Source organism: Heloderma suspectum, chromosome 4 (genome assembly GCF_057233095.1).
Source record: "Heloderma suspectum isolate Gila_16-S chromosome 4, 16-S_ref, whole genome shotgun sequence".
In the NCBI taxonomy this organism is placed as follows: Eukaryota; Metazoa; Chordata; class Lepidosauria; order Squamata; family Helodermatidae; genus Heloderma; species Heloderma suspectum.
In genome coordinates, this window is record NC_139461.1 from 105,972,953 (window position 1) to 105,993,473 (window position 20,521).

General features: G+C 42.1%; 1 long non-coding RNA gene across 2 annotated transcripts in view; it reads left to right on the top strand.

The window, feature by feature from the left end:
• The window catches only part of LOC146347242 (uncharacterized), a 49,292-nt gene that overhangs the window by 20,262 nt on the left and 8,509 nt on the right, over nt 1-20,521 (top strand). For both annotated transcript variants that reach the window (XR_014789859.1, XR_014789860.1), the window contains one exon: nt 9,319-9,375. This is a non-coding gene — a long non-coding RNA (uncharacterized LOC146347242). The remainder of the gene's footprint in view (nt 1-9,318; nt 9,376-20,521) is intronic.

Below are 20,521 nucleotides of genomic sequence, written 5' to 3' on the forward strand. Positions count from 1 at the left end.
CACAGAAGAGCTACAAACTGAACCTCCTGTAAAATTCCGTAAAGGCCTTGTCTGGAAGCACAAGGTAGTTTGCACAGCATTGTAGTTTTACAGACCAATCCTATAATCCAGGAGTGCAGAAGATCTTTCAGCCCAAGGGTTGAATTCCATTTTAGAGAAGCTCTTTGAAGTCACATTCCAAGGGTGAGTGGGGCCAAATCAAAAAGGGTGGGGTCAAAAACTAAAATGCTAGGAAATGTTAGTTTACTGCCAGTAACTAAGCCTTAGGAAGAGACATTTCAACCTTTTAGAATGGGTAAAAAAACTGCACAAAAACCAGGAACCACAAATGATTGGTGGTTGGGGGAAAGGGGTAGGGCCAGGGAAAGGGGGCATGGCCTTCTGCAGAGTCCTGAAAGGCCAGATTTGGCCCCTAGACCTGAAATTCTGTACCCCTGCTATAATCATTAATGTCTACATAAAAGAAAGTTATCCTGAGTTCAATGGGGCATACTCCCAGGTAGGTGGGTTTAGGATTGTAGCCTTAAAGTTTCAACAAATACAGTGGGAGTGAGTTAAGCACATGCTTCATATTCCATTGAAAACAATGGGATTTAAAAATGCTTGACTTTTGTGTCCTCACATCACAGTTTACATTTCTCCCATCCCTCTCCTGCTCTTTCAGCATATCCCTAAATCCTGTCTCTCCTGGCTTTCATTATTTAAATGCTGTTCACATGGAATGGCAATTACTATTTCATGTTTCATATATCTTTGTCCTAATATGGATTTATTTAGATCCAGCTAGGTGCTTTCCTTGTTGTCTCTGAAAATTCATGATATGCAATCCAGGCATCCTAAAATAAACTGAGCTTAATTTAGTTGCTGCCTTCTTGTGAGGTGCTACAGTCAAAATACCATTGTGCCTCAGCCTCAGTTTTTGACAAGCTCTTTTACTTTAGAGTAGATTTGAGGTTTCCTCCATGGCCTCAAGCACAACCCTTAATTTTGTCTGGATCAGATGACTATTGCTGCTGAGTCAGCCTTGTCTACTTATCTCCTCTACTTATTGAACCCAAAGTTCAGGTGACATTTCGTTTAGGGCCCTTTATCAATACACACTGTGAGTATTCACTGATGACCTTAATTCTTCCTGCTTTCTTTCCATTACTTATCATTCTAATTTTCACTTGGAATAATCTTCAACTGCAGTATTACTAATATAAATAAGGGTGTGTATAGATGTACCTGCAATGAGTGAATTTGTTTCTATTTCTTCTGTGGAATGAGCTTGACTTCCCTTCAGGTTTGCCCCCCAAATTACATACATACTTTGTTCCAGTTAGCCAGTTTCATCTTTGCCCCTCACCCACCCCACCTGCTTCAAGTGGGCTGTGTACTTTTCTTCTTATATTCTTTTCAAGCACTTTGCATGTTTTATCCGATTAAACATTTTTTGGGGGCTTCATTATGATTTTTCAATAGAGTCATTTAAAAACACACACTGGAAAACTGCTCCAAAGAAGTATGGAAGGTGGCCCCATGATTGTCACTAGGGCTGGCCAATCAGTGCTATGCACAGCCCCTTCAGTTGCTAACAGAAAGCGCTCAGTCTGCAGGGCACAGTCTGCAGAGAAAAGCATACATCTGCCCATAATGTGGTGAGTGTAATTCCATAGCAGGCTTCCTGGTAAAATTAGATACATCTTGGTGTACCCAAATACCAGCAAGAAGAATTGTTTGAAAATGAAAGTTTACTTCATCAGTATCAGTCAGGTTCAAGTGTTGTTTTTGCCATCTCTCTCACCTCGTTAACTGGTCACATAAGTGTTCTTGCATGAAGAGCAATGTGGAATGAGGGATAGTGGGTTTGTGGTTGGGAAGGACACTCTCATTAGGCCTGCTTAATCCAGGGGAAAAAAGCAGAAAGAGACATTGTGTGCTAACAGAATTCTCTTACACTGACATTGGATATGCTGTGCACTGTAAGGATGGCTGTACTCTTTTGGAAGCAGGCTCTTTGCTGATATTGGAGTTCTAATTCCACCAAAATTTAGAAATACTGATGTGGATTTCCTATAAGATTTCAGTGAATAGGGCTTTCAGTATGGGTTGGTAGCTTGTAATATTCAGGGGATGTGTCTCCACGGAAGCCAAGATGGCCCAAGAAGCCTAGGTGATGTTTGGAAGAGATGCTTCATCCTTATTCCCACCCTCATAGCCAGGACATGTGGGCAAGCTAGGCCTGTGAGTGAAAGGAAGCAAAGGACAAAGCTGCAGTCTGAGAGAGAAAGAGACACAGAGAGCTGAGTTTGAGGTCTGTAACATCTTAGGATGTTGGGTGTTCCCTTGGAGATATGTGGTTGGATCCAGATACTCAGAGTAGACCTATTGAAATCTATGAGACTTTAGTTAGTCCCATTTATTTCGGTGGGAATACTCCAAATATGACTAAGTCTGGATCCAATCCCTGATGAGGGAGCAGTGGACATTGCCTGTCTGTTGGAGTGTTTAAGCTAAGGGTCTTGAACGTCTTTCAGCCCAAGGGGCAAATTCAATTTTGGAGAAAATCTCGGGGGCCACATTCCAGTGCTGGGTGGGCCCAAAGGCAAAAGCTCAGAAAAACAAAAATAGCCGCATAGTTTAGCTTAAAGCTGTTACTGCCAGTAATTAAACCTCACGAAAGGCGTTTCAGCATTTTAGACTGGGGGGAAAGCTGCACTAAAGCCAGGAAACCACCAAACAATTGGCAGTGGGGGGGCAAGTGGGACAGGGGAAGGGGGCATGGCCATCTGGGGAACCCTGGAAAGCCAGATTAGGGCCCCTAGCTAGCTGGATTGGGGCCTCGGAATTTAGGCCATCCTGCCTTAGGTCATCCAGGTGTTGCCACTTCCACATGCCTGGACTAGCTTCCTTTAGGCCAGGAAACCACCAAATGATGGATGGTTGAGGGAAAGGGGATGGGGAACCATGTCAGTTCATCTGGAAAACCCAGATTGGGATGCCAAGTGAGTCGGATTTGGCCGCCAGGCCTGAGTTTCAACACCCCTGTTTTAAGCTGTGCAGAAACACTGCCTTCATCTATGCAGAAACATACACACTTGTTGCAGGTACGTCTATGCTCAACCCGTACATTTGTAAATAAACACAAATATTACAAACCACCTATAAGCTTCCAGTGACTTCCTTCCAAAGAGAGCCAAACCTGGTTAGCACTGTGCCCCTGGAATGTCTCACCACTCAGAGAACTGCAGTAAGCATAATGATACTTCTCTGAAACCTGGGATTACTGTTAGAGCATATGCACCACATCTGATATATTTAACCTGGTACACCTTAAATCTGGGAATTCAGTCATATGCTGTGTAGGAACTAGAAACTGCTTTCAAAATGGTAAAATAGAATTTTTACATCCAAAACAATCCAGTGCTGATACCTTGTCTTTTGCCAAAAGATTGTATAATTTGCTGGTTTGAGTGCAGCGTTTTGCCATTGGCAGCTAAAGCTCAATACACCTTGTTCTAAACTCTGGCTCTTAAATGACCTCAAATGAATATTCTTAGGTGTACAGCCAAAAATGTAAAGTGTAAATACAACAAAATGTGCATCATACTGTTACACTTATCAGGGAGTAATGAGTGAGTTCCCCTTTGAAAAATTTGTGAAATGGCCCTTTGCCCATAACCGTTCTGGATCAAAATACAGATTCTTTGCACTTCTGAGCAGAACACTGAAGATTCCTTTGCTTTAACCATTCTGTGGCTCCTACAGCCTGTTCCTACACCTTTTTGTTCTGAAGTCTGCTCGTTGGTTTATTTTCCTGTGTTTTCAGTCACTTGCTGATGAATTTATTGACTAAGCTTCAATCCTGGCCTCAGTGTCAGTTTTTACCAGCTGACAGTTTTTCATGGTTAAAAGCTTACAATTTGAGTGTGCATGTGCACTGATGAGTGATGTGTGGTGTGTGGAGTAACATTTTGCCACTTTTCACACATAAAGTTAGATGGGTGTACATTTGTCAAAGAATCTAAAGAGGTTTCTTTAGCTAGAAACCAAATGAAGAAAACATGGAAGCCAATCCAACAACATGCATTAAAGAGTGAAATGGATGGATGCGGCTTTCAGTCAGAACTTATCTAGGTGCCCATCTACACCCGGCTTTTACTCCGGGGTGGATGCTATCCCTCATGATAGATTACATAGTTGAGACTTCGCAGCCATCCATGGTTTTCACCCGGAAAATGCGGAATTCCAAGGAGTCATTTTGCTGTGACGATTTTCGTTTGCTACAGGTTTCCCTGTGCTTGTGAGCTGTCTGTCCCTTCCCCAAACCGACTTTGTATTTTGCAGTAGACGTGTTGTAGGCATGCATAGTGACACCCCTTTACTTCCTCCATCCCTTTGCAGCTGCGCAGTTACAGAGGCACAGAGGGGAGTTTTCATCTATTTAATCACACTTTCGCACATTTTTAGAGCTTTGTATCTTCGCAATGGTTGCTTTTGGACTCAGTACCCAAGGGTCGAGAGGGTCTTGGGGGAGGGCCAACACCACTCCAACCACCATTTTGGAGTGATGGCTAGGCACACAGTGCTCACACTTGTGAGTGCAAACCATCGCGAGAGTCTCAGGCTGGGGACCTGACAAACAAAACACCCGCTTTTTACCTTAAAAGGGACAGAAAGACATAGCAGAGCTCCTCAGATACAAAACAGCCATTGAAATGTCACACACACACACTCACGGGACTGCACAGCTACGCATTTCAGTATAACAGCAAAGAAAAAAGGGTACAGCGAGTCTGTTAGGTAAGCACACAGTACATCACTAGTGTATCGTAGGAAATGCTGATTCAAAGCTGCATTGCTGCGCAGTTGCGATGGGGTGGGGGGGTCAAAGCGGTGCCATATAGATCGGGCCTAGGTTTGAAATGTATATGTCTACAGTATGTATAAGGGCAGAAATGTAGGGCCATAGAAAAATAATTCAGCTTTTCCAAATGCCACTAGACGAGGGGTGCACAACCTGTGGCCCTTGGACACAGGTTGTGCAGGCCCTCCCCCTCCCCCCCCCCATTCTGGCTTATCAATCACAAGCAGCATGTTGGCTCTTCCCACCAGAAGGAATAGACAACTAATCAGAAACTAACCAAGAGGCAAAGCTTCACATTGCACTTGAACCCACCAGGAATCAGAATTCAGCAACAAACCCTGGCTTCAGACTATAGCTTATTAGGGGAGTGACAAACTAGGAGTCTCCTAGTCCAGACATACCACTAAGCTTTTGCTTCCTGGTTAATTTAGCCATGCCTGCTGATGGGAGTTGCCAAGCAGGACTGATTAGGCAGGGTGCATTAGCACACTGGTCATAGTAGTAAGCCAATTCTGGCTTATTGTAATGTGCAAACCTGGCCTGTGAGTCAGCTCTGGCAGAAACAGAGGTAGATAGATAGATAGATAGATAGATAGATAGATAGATGATAGATGGATGGGTGGGTGGATGGATGGATGGGGCTTAACTTGTTTTGCTTGGGGAAGCTCATTAGATGAGTTTAGTTTTTATCTTCAGGGTGCAGGCGAAGAGAAATTTGGGCTCAAGAAGGTAAGGGTTTGTTGATGACCAATGAAAGGGTTTTGATTTTCCCTTGAAATATCTAGAATGGCTCACGTGCTTTTGGTTTGACTAAGTTGTTTCCTTCCTACATGTCCCTGGTCTAGTTTCTACTCATTACTTCTGGAATAGTGATACTCCAGAAATGTGTTAATGTATCTGTGGTTTGTGGTAAGGTCACTCTAACAAAATTTTGAACAACTCCCTCACCAAATTATAATTTCCAGAATTGTATGGGAGAAGCCATGGCAGCCAAAACTGTATAAAAGTGATACAAATTATAGTTGATACATCAGTCAGCCATTGCCGTGAAATCAGTAGAAGCCTTTTGATGTGGAACCTCAGGTTCATATAGCTGAATACCCCATGAAGTAATCTGGGCCAAGCTGCTCTCTTTCACCTTAACAACCACCACAGGGTATTTGTGATGCCACATGAGATAAGAATTGTAAGGGGTTTTGTATGCAGAAAGCACTATAAAAAAGAAGGATAATATTTATTCATACATCAGAAGCCAAGAGCATCACGCATCTAAACATTTTCCATCTAAATATGCTTGTGGTCCCAATTTTCTCATTAATTTATGCACCTATGAAGTCATTTATAACATTTACACTGCAGTGTTATTTGAGCACTTTACATATCATTTTAATTTATCATTTTAAGACAATTGCCCCATTATCCACATAATTTTTCTCTCATATTTATTATATGCTAATACAAAAGAAAAAGAAAATTACTTCCAAATATTTTGATCAGGATTCTTTTCTTTCTTCAAGAGATAATGGAAACTGACAGGTTGTTGGAGTTGTGTGGGTTTTTTTTAAAGAACTCTTTTAATGCTGGGAGTAGTAATACAGCAATATGGCAAGATAATATATTGGAAGAGCTAGCAAAATATTGAACTAGTGTTTAAAACATGTGTAAGAGCTGAAAAAATGTCCTCTTCCATTTGCCCTTTTGGCAAAATTGTTTTGGTGGGGATGGGAAACAAAGGGAATAGCATGTGCAGACACACGCGCCGCACGCACACACACAACACTAATCAGAGATTTTACAAACCACCAAATCAAAAATGACTGTGAAATTCCAGCCAGAGAAGCTAACAGTGAGATTAAGTGGATTAGTCTACTGTAGAGGAATCTGAGGAATGCTGCCTGCATGTGCTTTTGTTGTGGGTTACTCAGAAGCAATGTTATGGTTTTACATCTCCCAGAAACATATGGATGAGAGTATTTTATTTTATTTTTTGCAAGTAGTAGCAGTTCCCTGGCATGTCATTTTGCTATTCCGAGGCTGCTGATTTCAGCAGATACGGAGCTGTGTTGTAAATTGAAAGCAAATCTCTCCACATTTAACACATCTCACTATCAAAGGCTACTCTGAACACAGAAGCAATCACACTGGCAAAGTCACCACCAGTTTTTAAAAACAGTGATGCAGCTTCAGTAAGGCACTTTCTTCCAAATACCATCCATACCACAAGTCCAGGATCAACAAATTTTATGTGAAGCTTGTTAGATTTTCTTTAAAAACAAAACTTTTATTTGCATTTTATCCACCTCACACTAACGTTGCCTTTTCTACCTTCTAAAGAGGCACAATCAATAACTCGCAACTCAGAAAACACTCCCCTTCCAGTGTGGTATAATGGATATACCATGTTGAATTAAGAGCAGAGAGCTCTGGGGGCCGATCTACATTGTGCCCGCCATCGCAATAAATTCGGTGTCCCATCGGGTTAAACGCTCTCGCATTAAAACGTGATTATTCACACGCACCCATTTTCCCTGTTGCAGTGCTTTATCGAATGTGTGAACTTGGCTATGCTGTTTTCCTGCGCATGCTTGTCTGATCTCGGATGCTAAGCAGGGTCGGTCCCAGTCAGTAGTTGGATGGGCCCCGCCTCGCCCGGCCGAAATTCAGGCCGGGGAGAAGCGCCCCGTCTCCCCGGCCGCGAAACAAAAAGTAAAAAAAAAAAAAAGACCCCGTGATAGTCTACGTGACGATTTACGTAGCCTATCACGGCTAGATTTCCAAAGTCAGCCGTGATAGGCTACGTAAATCGTCATGTAGCCTATCACGGGTGTGTTTATTTTTTTTTACTTTAGTTTTTTTTTTTTGCAATGGCGGCGGCGGCAGCCGGTCGGGAGACCGGCCGCCGCCCCCGCCTGTGCCGAACCGCCGCCGAACCGCCGCCGGGACCCGCCGCCGAGATGGACATTCGCCGAAGGTAAGTCCCGTCCCGGGGGGGGGGCGGGGGAGAAGTTCCCAACCAACTTTGGGGGGCCGAATGCGTCGGCGCTCAGCCTCCCGAAGATTCGGGGAGAAATTCTCCGCCATCCCTAGCGACCGCCTGGGAATCAGGTTGTGAAGCTTCACAGCTTTGAATCTTCGAAGATCATGCCTGAATTAGAAAAAAAAAAACATTGCGGAGAAGCCCCGATTCTGCGAGGATAACGCCTTAATTTTTTAAAAAAACATTCGGAGCGGGGGATAGGAGGGTGTAAAACTTAGTCTCATTTGAAGGGATAGAACAGCCCCCTGCTCAGTGCAGGGAACCTGATTCCCAGGCAGTCGCCAATCCAACTACTGACCGGGGCCGACCCTGCCTAGCTTCTGAGATCAGACAAGCGCGCGCACATCCAGCTCTTTGCTTGTTGCTGAGGAAACAGGGGCTGCTGAGGAAGCTATGCGATCAGTAGCCGGAAGAAGACATGGGGCCATCGAGAGCTGTGATTGGACAGGAGGGAAATATAAACACCGCCATATATGGACAGGCAGCAGAGGGGACTACGACCGGATATGGTAGCGAAGGTGAAAAATCAGAGCACATTAAGGGGAAATACCGGGATATTAGGGTATTGAAAGCAGGAGCACGGAAGTGAGAAATTCTGGTTCCAATTCGAGGCGGGTACTGCATAGTGTGAAAGGCAGGCGGTGAAACCTCATTGGAAGCAAAAAAAGGCGGTAAGTGTAGATCCAGCCTGGGTTGAAACTCCAATCAGCTATGATGCTATCTAGGGGCAGTACCCAATACAACACTACCGCTAACATAAATTACACTACACTAACTTAAACAACCTCTAGTGCAATGCCAATAGCACTTGCTGGTGTGACAGGTTTCCCCCCCAAACCCAGTGTGTCAGCAAGCACTATTGGCATTTCACCAGTGGTCGTTTACACTAACGCAATGTAATTTACTTTAGCAATAGTGTTGCATTGGATACTGCTCCAAGTGAACTTCGGCTAATTACTGTCTGTTGACCAAACTTACCTCATAGGATATTGTGTGAAGATATGATGGGGAGGGACTATGGAAAGAGAGAGTGCATGTAGAATTTAAAAAATGTAAAATACATTAATAATCACCCCCTCCCCACAACAGTACCAACTAAGAGCTTGGGGTTTTTTAAAAAAACTTTTTTTCAGCATGGCATCCTTTTGGGGAGGGGCCATAGTTCAGTGGTAAAGTGCATGTTTGACATGCATAAGGTCTCAACTTCAGCATTTTCAGTTTAAACAAACTCAGGGTTGGGAAAGGAGATCGTTGTCTGAGACGCCAGAGAAACATCCACCAGCTGGAGCCCACAACATGGCATCAGATGGACTGATGGCATGAATTGGTATAAAAAGGAATGTTTGTATCTTTCTCGCTACATACATGTCATTCTATATTTAGAAAGTTTCCTCAACTTTTCTTCTTTTGCTTCTACATAATTCGTAAACAGATTCCAGGTGATGAGGAAGCCTGGACTGGTTTCCATTCTCATGGTGGGTTTCAACTGGTGAGTAATCGCACCCCCATCCCCACCTGTGATGGCAATGTCTTATATCTTTAGAATTCTTTGTTGGGATGAAGGTATGTGATAATCCTTCCAAAACTGGGCTAAAACTCGCTTGGAAACTAATTTCAAAATCTTGCATTTGTGTGTTCTTGGTTGTTGTTGTTGTTTTGGTTTTTTGAATGGTCTAGAGTAGACTGTTATCAGTCTGTAATAATGTCAAATTTGGAGGGTTGTTTTTTTTTTCAGCTGAGGTCCCAAATGAAAAAAACAAGTTGTTATTTTTATTTAATTGACATATTGAATGTGCCATACATTAATGTGTAGCAAAAGAAAAATCATGCCAAGAAAACAACAACACAGTAGTGCCTCACAGAACCACCTATTCCAGGCCAGAATTAAGAGTGTATTAGCAGTCAGTAATAAATTAATACAGCCCTAGGAAATCTAAAGCCACTGACATAGTATCACTCATTTGGTTCTAAATGGAACTCTAGATAACCTACTTTGAACAGTAATGTGTTCTCAGCATGTGGGAATTAACTGCTCAATATAATAATAAGTACTATTGAATTTCCCATCTCGGTACAGATAAAGAGCAACTGTCACTAATAAAAAAAGAAAGAAAAGCAAAAGTAACAACAACCAAGTAGTAACAGTAACAGTAATAGAATGCTTTTTTTTTTGAAAAGCAAGCAAACCTGCTTTTGATTACATCCTTTAAATGTTATAGGTTAAAATAATCTTAAAGGGCTTAAAAACAGCAATTAAATCTTTCCATGCCTGCTTTCCAAGACTACAGCTGAGAAAACGAAAGCAGGCCTAAGTGCCACACCGTGCTAGTCTCGCTAATAACTCTCTGTGAAAAATCTCATTAATTCAGTCTGGCTCCTCAGATCAGCCGCTAAGGCCTTGTATTGTCAGTCATCCTCTGGCCTTTTCAGAATTTCCATAGCCTAACTAGCAGTGTCTCCATGGCAACCAAGCAGCTATGCTTTGCACATCCTTGGAACTTTTTGTTCTTGACAAAGCTTGAAAAATCACATGCAGCAAGGAGAGTTTAACACAGTGAACTAAATCCTGACCCACACTTAGAAAATGATAAACCCCAGCATACCAGCTTTATTAGAAATGATTTCCTTACAACCTACTTGGTTAAGCCAGCAAACGCCGTAACCAGACAGCAGAGTGAGAACACAGGTCCAGCCGAGAGAGAAATAAGCAAATCAACAAAGGAAAGTAGAGACACACTGTTGCAAACTACTCCTGGCTTTGACCACCATGTGCAAGTGCATAGAAGACCAAGTGAAAAAGTGTACTGTCATATTTTCCTAGAAACGTCATCCCCTTACAAACCTACTATGAATGTCCTAAACTGCACTTGACGCCAGTTTGTGTATCTGAAATAAAGCTGCCATCCCGTTGCCACCGTTGGCAGACAGTATAACCAAATAGAGGGGTCAGTCACTGATTTCATGCCATGTGTAATCCATTACCAAGGCCCTGCAAGGTGGCAACTTGCTATCTGGATGGATAATTGCTCTTCAGAAATCTAAAGCCTTTGTCCATGCACTGCTGAAATCTTTCCTATATGGTTAGTGAATAACCATAGTTGAAACATCACCTAAGGGAGGGGGGACTCTAGGGGGGAAAGAAAAACCCAGTCATAGATCAGCCTCTTCTTCCTGTCTGTACAAATGGAATTTGAATAGGGAAATAGGAAGTTGCCTTATACCAGGTCAACCTATTGTTTCTCTAGCCCAGTATTGTTCACTCTGACTGGCAGTGGCTGTCCGAGGTCTCCAGCGGAAGTCTTTCCCTTCTCCTGCTACCTGATCTTTATAACTGGAGTTGCTGAATATTGAACCCAGGAACAATGGTGGAGTGTTAAATTTTGAAGTGCAGGTGCTCATCATGACAGTTTCTATAGCCACACCCCCAAGGAGAGTCCAAAAATGAAAGCAGCTGTGTTGATCAATCTCTCTCTGTGTATAATATATATTCCTTTTGTAGGTCTTTTGTAAAGCCTATGGGTCTTAATTACCCGTTCAAGACCAGGCCACTCAAAATACTTTGCATTATAACAGGGGTAGCTCGCAGAAAAAAAAAAATTGTTTCTGGGCCCCCCCCCTTACAACTGTAAAGATTCCATCTAATCTCAGAGGGAACAGGGAAAACTGAAGGAGGTGAAAGATGGCATCATCATCCCGGCTAATCAGAAAGTTCCAGTGCTTTCACCCTGTGATCCCTGCATCCACTACACCACTGCCTGGGAAAGAATTTGTATGCAAAGTATGTGTTCTACTACTGAAGTATTGATGTTGGCAAAGGGCTGAAAGCTTACATATTAGACTATGATTTGATCATATATTTGCAAGCCAGAAGCTTATGTACATATGAGTTTTTTCAGCATTTCCATTCTGAATTTCCATTCAGAAAGAACAAAATGAGTTTTATTCTTTGGGATGGACATCTTTGGGATGCAATTCCTTCCCATAGATTCTCACACTTCAGAAACTATCTGTAGTCACTATTGTTATTATTTTTTATTATTTAAAAGATTTGTGATTCGCTTTTTAGGGTAAAACCTCCCAAGGCGGTATGCAGAAACATCTAAAACCGTAAAATATAATAAGTGGACAAGAACAATGACAAAACCCAAATTAACAATTAAAACCAGATAGCACCATATGTACAATGGGCCCAGTAGAGTCCTAACTCAATTATAGGCCCATGGTAAATAGATGAATCTTTAAAGTCCACTGGATGGCTTGTAATGATGGAACTTGGCTAACATCAATGAGAACAGAGTTCCACAAGTAGGTGAGATACTACCAAGAAGGCCCTGTCCTTTGTGCCTGCCAGCCTAATTGCTGTTATAGGCAAGTAATATCTGTTTAAAGGCAGGATTATAGCAATATACAGTCTTTGCTACAAAAAGACCACCAAGAGCGATCTCAACTAGCCCATCCTCTCCCCACTTTCACTGCAGGCATATTTTTCTGGGTTCCCCGTCTTTCCTAAAGGAGACAAAATCTTCAAACAGTAGCTCACCCAATGTTCTCCGTCCTTACTAGAAACAGAATGCCCTTGTACACTGCTACCCTTATCCCCAATCCCCCTGCTTTCATCTAGACCTCTAAGGCCCATTTCTCACAGAAATGGTAAACTGGTGTCTGGGCTATACCACTCCACATAGCAGGCAGGATTTGCATGATTGAACTTCCACCATATGAAAAAAACCTCTTTGCACATAGAGGGTGGGGTGGGGTGGGGTGGGGAGGCTAACCTAGAACTCTTCTTCCTGAAATCTAGTTTCCTATGTGGCGTGGATATTTATTTTTGGTCCAGAGGACCATTCAGTCAAGTGAGGTTCCACCAACAATCCAAAATGGTACAATCCAGACATAAGTTTATCACCTCTATGAGACATAGGCCTAATAGTCCAGTAACCTAACCCGGAACCTGTTTTGATTAAAGCCCCCATTGCACATTACTTGCCTGCCCCTACCAACTACTCGATAGTGTGGATGTCTAGTCATATATTACATATAAATGTAATAATAAATATAATAAATAAATATAGATGCATAGGCATCCCTGGATCATGGAACTCTGTGCAATGGGTGTTCCAGGATGAGGGGAAGCCTTCACGCATAGAAATATATGCACAAAGGGTTCCCCACCTCAGCACAGGGGAAGCTGTGTATCATTGGAGGTGAAGCAAGGCAGTGGCCCCATAGCCCCTGTTTACATGCTTTGTTCCTTCACAAAGCAGTTAGGGTGTAATCACTACACCAAAACAGTTGAGATTCCCCAGAAATTCACCCCTTCTTTGCATTAAACATTTCCAATATGTCCCATCTCATACATCTCCAGTAAAGGGCCTGTCCCGCCCAACCTGTTTATCAACAACAGGGGGTTTAGTACAGTCTGAGAAGGTAGACCCAATAAATCATTGATAAAAGAGCAAGCAAATAAGATCTTACATGTGTCTAAGACTAGCAGCAAATTGACATCCCCTCTCCATTCTGCTGATATAAATCAGGACATACAACTATCTTTCCCATTTCCAGAACTATTTCTTAAAAGATTAAAGTCCTAACTCTTGTCGACCACTTTTGGGCCTTTCCAAACAACCCAGCCACTTATCGTTTGGCAGTACAATACCAATGGTATTCCCTATGGCACTCACTGAGTGATTCAAAAGCCTGGTCTGGAAATGGTCTGGTTGAAACAGGTCCAGCTGGAAACAGTGTTTAAAATTGATTTTTGATTTTATGGACTTACTATCTTGATATTGACTTGTATGTTTCATCATGTGAACCACCATTGGAAAACTGCAGTGTTGAAAGGTGCCTAAAAAATGCATTCAATCAATCAGCTGATCAACATTTAGTCAATGACTAAAAAGAGAGGGCCAGTTCTTAACCCAGAGTGTCTGGATTCGAATGGCATGCTAACAACCTACATCAGGGCAATCATAGATTGTTAATTGAAAGTGGAAGTGACAAGTGTGCCGGAGAAAGCGTGCTCACTTGCCCCCACTAAATTTTGTTACATGCAAACTGGATCAGAGATTTGAGCCACCTAGTTCTAAGTCATGTGGACTAGCAAGTTGTGATATTACTAGTGATGTTGCCAAATTTCTCCTGCTCATAGTGTTCCACTGCATTACAAATTGAGTAGCATTTCTACCAAAAGTTAGGCATGTGCACACACAAAATTAATGTTAAACCCCTTCCTTTTGTTGAAACTTTTGACTGCTGTAAATTTTACAGTGTAAAACTATGTGAATGACAAAGCCAGCTGCGTTTTAGATGCATGCACAAAAGTTAATTACTGTTAAACCCCTTGCTCATGCTGAAATTCTTGTTGATTAATGTGAAGCTACGTGAACTACAAAGCCAGCTGTTTTATAGGCAGATGTGCAAAAGTTCTTCAGTGTTAAGTCCTGACTCTTGTGAAACGCTCACTAATTGCTGTGAACCATGAGATCAGACCACCTGATCAAGCAGCCTTTTATCTGACAAGTATCGTTTCTGTAGGGGTCAATCATCTTGATTGCTTCTTGAAAACTTTATATATGCTTGCTGTCCTCTATCCAGATCCAAAACTTCTCTCTTCTTCCTGGGTATGTTTGTTCAAGGAGGGGTGGGGGTTGAACTTCCAAGCAGTTCTCGGCTATGGCTGATCCTGGGGATAAAAAAAGCATAAAAAAAAAGCATAAAAAAAAAGAGAGTTGTAAACTGGCTCGTAATTTTTTGCATGTATATACTCAGAGTGCCACACACATGCAGGGGGCAGCATGATAGCAGTCTTTTTTTTTTTTCACCAATCACTCTCTGATGATGCTCATCATTGTCAACCCAGTTCTGAACTGAGCAGGGAGAAGGGGAGTTTGCCCATCTCCAGACATTACCAGTATATCAGGACAGGTGGCCTGGAGAATGGTAGTCAATGAATAGCTCAGACTGCAGAGCCAGGCCTGAATAAGCATCTCTATAAGACCTGATGGGACTCTATTGGCTTCTTCTGTCACCTGCTTCCTACTAGGCTGGGAGCTGTAGTACCACAGTGGTCATCTGCAGTAGTGGTGCTGCAACACAGTTCAAGTTAGGCCAGCAATTCCTTCTGTTAGTAAGTTGCCATGGATAGTAGTGAAAAGAGTAAGAGGCCTACAACAACAGCAACAACCCCTCCAGTATCTGATTTGATGCCCCTGGTACCTTACACAGTATTAAAAGACGGCAATGTTCTGCTTTCCGCTTAAATAATTCCATCATGACATAGGATCTTGAGATTAGGTGAACATTGTGACAGCAGCAGATTGTGGTGACAGCAGCAGTGTTGGAGAAAGACAGAAATTACTTCTAGGGGTTAAACTGAGGAAGAAGTTTTTTTTTAAAAAAACACCTTGCATTCTGTCTGCACTGCTCAGAGAACAGTTTTCTTGTAAACTTCAGCATAAGATTATTTCCAAGACACTGAAGACGTGCTTGTGCCTGCAAACTAAAACACAGCTGGCAGATCTAATTTTAGGCCTACCAGAGTTGGCAGTGTCCATTTAGCAACTGAAGTGTATATGGTTTCCAAGAGGTGAAATCCTACAGTAGCAATATATAATCAAGCAGTGTTGGCTGGAAGCCAGTGTAGAGCTAAACAGTGAATCTTTGATCCATGGATTACTATTGATCAGATTTGTATCTAAGGTGGCCACATACACATTGCCAAAAAGAGAGTAAATGCACCACTAAAAAATAGGATGAAAGGAGGCACAGATTTGCATAAAATTGCATTTGCTAATATATATATGCAGATGGACATGTAGAAATAATTCCTAGCTGTTTAGCTTAGAAAAAAGGCAAGTAAGGGGAGACATGCTAGAGAAGTATAAAATTATTAATGGCGAAAGCTGATAAGGAGGAAAACTTCCCCCTCTCTCATAATACTAGAACCTGAGATCATCCACTGAAACTGAATGGAAGTACATTCTGAAACTGAATGCACAGTGAAGTACACTGAAACTAAATGCAAGGAAGTACTTCTTCACACACAGTGCATAATTATGTAATGATGGCCACCAACAAGGCCAGTTTTAAAAGAAGATTAGACAAATTCATGGAGGATAAGGCTATCCATGACTAGTAGTCATGATGGATATATATTACCTCCAGTATCAGAGGCTGTATGCTTCTGACTACCAGTTGCTGGGGAAAATGGGAGGGATGGTGCTGTTGCACTCATGTCCTGCTTGTGGGCTTCCCATGGGCATCTGGTTGGCCACTGTGTGAACACAATGCTCAACTAGATAGGCCTTTGGTCTGATCCAGTTCAGACCTAATATGGTCCCCCATAATAGGGAAGACTGTGCCTCCTCAGTCTGCCATCCAGGTGCTAACTGTTGATGAGGAACTTCAAGGCCCTGCTGTTCCTTCTGATGGTTCTTGACCTTTAAACCAGACTTGGACTGGACAGCCCTTCGAGTACAGGATGCCTTCAAATAGAGTACTGTCCCCTGTTGTTGTTGTTGTTCAGTCGTTCAGTCGTGTCCGACTCTTCGTGACCCCATGGACCATAGCACGCCAGGCCTTCCTGTCCTGCGCTCTCTCCCGGAGCATGCTCAAGTTACTGTCCCCTGACAGCCCTTCAAATAGAGAACTGAAATAAGACACATGGCCACTTTATTGTATCCTACACTCCCTCCAAGCAATTTAAGGCAGCATACATGGTTTTTTTCCCATTTCATCCTAAACCACTGTGAAGTAGCTTGGGCTGAACGTAACTGGTCCAAGCTTTGTTCCTGAGCAGAAATCTCAAGCCAGGCATCTATATCTAAAGCTTGAATTATATCCATTATACCACACTATCGTCTCTATCTGGAATCATAACATTACATAAGAGGCAGTCACAGAGGTACCCACCTCCTTTCCTGCTAAATTCACATCATTGTGTAATGTATGTGGTCATTCTACTTTTGATGCTATCTAGGCAGCAGTGAGGGCATGTGCACACAAGACAGGGAGTGTCAGCTCAGTTGCCTTGGCAATGGAGACACACAAACAGTTACATAGAATATAGGTGGGCAATATATTCTGGGCAATATAAAGTATTGCCCTCAGCAGGGCTGGCTCAACCATTAGGCAGAGTGAGACAGCTGCTTCAAGCTGCTGATTTTGGGGGTCATGAAAGGGAAGGACATTACTTCATAGAATACTGTATTTTTACTGCCAGGGAAGGAGACAGTGTTTGAAGCATTTACAGTCTCCTGCCAAAATAACTTGACCGGCCTTGGGCACTATACTCCTTGATTGGGGGTCGGGAGTGGGGTGCCATTTGCTCCTCCTTAGGTATCAAGTTATCTTTGACCAGCCCTGGCCCTGAATGGTGCTATTTTGGCGACATAAGAATTGGCACTCTGAAAATGAGTTTGCTATTAGTATATTTGACATAAAGAAGCAGCAACAATTTTTTCCATAGCGGAAGACTATGTCTGTATGCTGTAGTCAACATGAAAATGGGGATGGGGTATCTTAAGTGCAACCTTGCTAGCTAAGTCTGACCCAGACCTGTCTTAAATGCATGTAGCAGACACTTCTCTTGCGAGTTCTCAGTGTGGCAGATGATAACTTTCATGACACTAGAGATAATCACTAATATATCGCTCCTCTCGTCTTGAATCACACGTCTGAGAAGCCTTCTGGGTAATTTATAGAAATAAAAATAGTCTACAGAACTGAAATAAAAGATATCAATGTGTAGCAACAGTAATGAAAGCAATTCATTTTCTGTCAACGCACTGACATTCTTAAGTTGTTGGGTTTTTTTAAACCAAGAGATCCTGAAAACATAAAGACATTAATTTTGCATGATAAAAGCAAATAAAGTAAGAACATATGTACTTAGGCTTACCCATATATTCCTGTAAGATTTCAAGGTCAAGTAATATCTTCATCCTTTGAAACATAATGTTTCCTCATTCAGTTCTGTCCGATATGGTTATTTCATCTAACACAGCGAGTCAGCAGGCAAAAAACCCCTAATAATTTGCTAGGTTTGTTGCATTTCAGCTGTTTTCAGCATACATAAATAAAAAACGTCTAGAAATGATTTAATACTCCTTTTCGGCAGCTGTGGTTGTAAAACTTTAAAATCTGCCAGCCAACCACTAGTAATGAAAAAATATTCCTTATTTTTTCTCCCCACTTCCCCTAAGGGGCCATCTCCCCAACCCGATACAGCTTGTTGAAGTCTATAAACAGTGGTGCTTCAGAAAGATGGCCAGGGCAGGTTTATGATGTAAGTTGGTTAGGCATATTAATAGGACAATTATGGGTTTATTAACTGCTCTTTACCTCACATTTACTAGCATACAGGAATTCGTGAAGATTGCAAATTTCCAAAATTATAAATATTTTCACAGTTATGAACAGCTGGTATTCAGAGGCTGGATGCTATATGCAAATGCATAAAGCATTTGTAGTTATATGACTGACTTTGATAGTTCCAGAAATGCAAGCATCATGTGAAAAGACATTTCCACTATTAAAGATAAATATTCTTTTTATCAATCTGTTGCAATTGCTGCTGTACTGGTCACCAGTTTATTTTAATAGAGGATCACGCTGTTAAAATTACATCCTTTGTTGTTATACCATCATAAGCTAAAGTAGTGGGCAGGGGGTCGGGGAGAATGAAACAAAATGCAGGAAACCCCTTAGAGATCTTGGGGTTATCCCTGTCATCAGTTTCACTCAATAGAACCAGCCTTTCTTATTTTAAAACAATCAAAAAGTGTAACATGAGGAATCCACATGGTTATGTGTTTTTATAGTAGGGAGAGATAATTCACTACAATAAATCTTCCTCCACGCCAATCCTTTCTGTTCTGAATTCAAGAAGGTAGGAATCTGAACACATGCATACAAGCTGTCTGTCTGTCTGTCTGTCTGTAGCCAGCAGACTTGATAAGAGGTTCATTATAATCCAGTACTGTCAGAAATGGTTCTGTAATGCTCTGCACAGGGGAAAACATCATTTATGTTTTCAGGCTGTGTGTGTGTGTGTGTGTGTTTAATTAAATGGGAAAAGAGTAAAAAAAAAACACCTTTCTTCAATGGTGCTAGGCAGCTGTTTCTTCTGAGATACGTTGTTCTTTTTTCTTTTTCTTTTTAAGACCTTGAATCTTTTGATAGCAGCCCTCTTAAGTGCTTTCCAGGTTAGGAGGATAAGAGAGAATAGATGGCAATCATGATGCCACTGGATGATAAAGCCAGAACGCAGACTAAACCCTCAGATCAATAGGAATGCAGACAGCTGTAACAGTGGACTGCCTGGTGTCTGTTCCAATTTGACTTCCTCTTTGGGCTGCATGCAGTAACATCAGCCTTTTGAATCATAGGATGTTTCCCTGTGTCCTAGAGCTGAGTGCCAGAGAGGGTCTGCAGAGGTAGTCGTCTGCTTAAACCAATATTATTTTTAAAATGAGGAAAATGAAAAACCCCAGCCATGCCAGTGCAGTATTTTATTTCTCTGGGTTTTTAGCCCACCTTAACCCTGAAGGTTTCAAAAGGTCACAGCATTTGGCAACAGAAATCAATGCTCAAATATAGCCAGAATCAAAAGTAATGCATGCAAGTGTACAATTTTTGACAGAAAGGTGGGATATAAATGTAATAAATAAATAGAAAGGAACAAGTGCAGGGGGGAAGGGGGGGAGGACATCGACACATCCTAATCTTTGCTTTCTCCCCCCCCCCATACAGCTTTTACCACTGCTGAAAAGATAAAATACTGTTCAGTTTTAAAAGCAGATTGCTACTTAAGCAGTGGCAACTGATGCAGTAAAATACCAAGCAAACTTTTAGCTGTAAAGTTATTTTCCACATGTATTTAATCATAGGTAACTCTTCAGAGTTTTAACCCATTGTTAGTTGTTGGGTTAAAACTTTGGGTTGTTTGTCCCTCAACAACCAGAGTTCCAGGTTCACACATAGGGATATCTGTCACTTGGAAATCTGGCCCTTTTAGGGCTCGACAGACTTCCACTGCCTGCCCAGCTTGGCTTGCATTTGTGAGCCAAGCTATGGGTTTTTCCTGAACTCTGGGGACTTTTTCCATATTTTCTTTGTGTGTGTCAGAGGCAATTTGCACCAACAGAGCGTTATGCACATTGTGGATAAAATTTGCATGAATTGCCATAATTTGCACAAATTGCAGCCACAATTTGCATAATTTGTACAAATCAAGCCCAAACCATTTCTGTAATTTTCACAAATTGCAGCTGTACTTTGTGCAGTTTGCACAAATTATGCAAATTTGCGCAAATTGCGGTAATTTCTACAAAAAACCCATGGCAAATCCACTAACCGGCTCAACTTGCTGCAGGCTGAGTGGGGCAGTTAGCAGAAAATGGACTGGCGTCCGGGTGGCACACCAATGAAAACCCATCAACACCCCTCAAACAGATTCCTCCAACATCCCTATTCACACATCACAACAAACAACCCCTGACCAGGGCATTCTTGGGTTGTTGATGAAAGCAGATGCAAAGCAGAAGCAGCAAGCGCACAGGAGGCAGCGTGTTCACTTGCTCCAGCATGGCCCTGTCAATTCATGGCTTAAACAACCCATTTATTGACATAAAGCG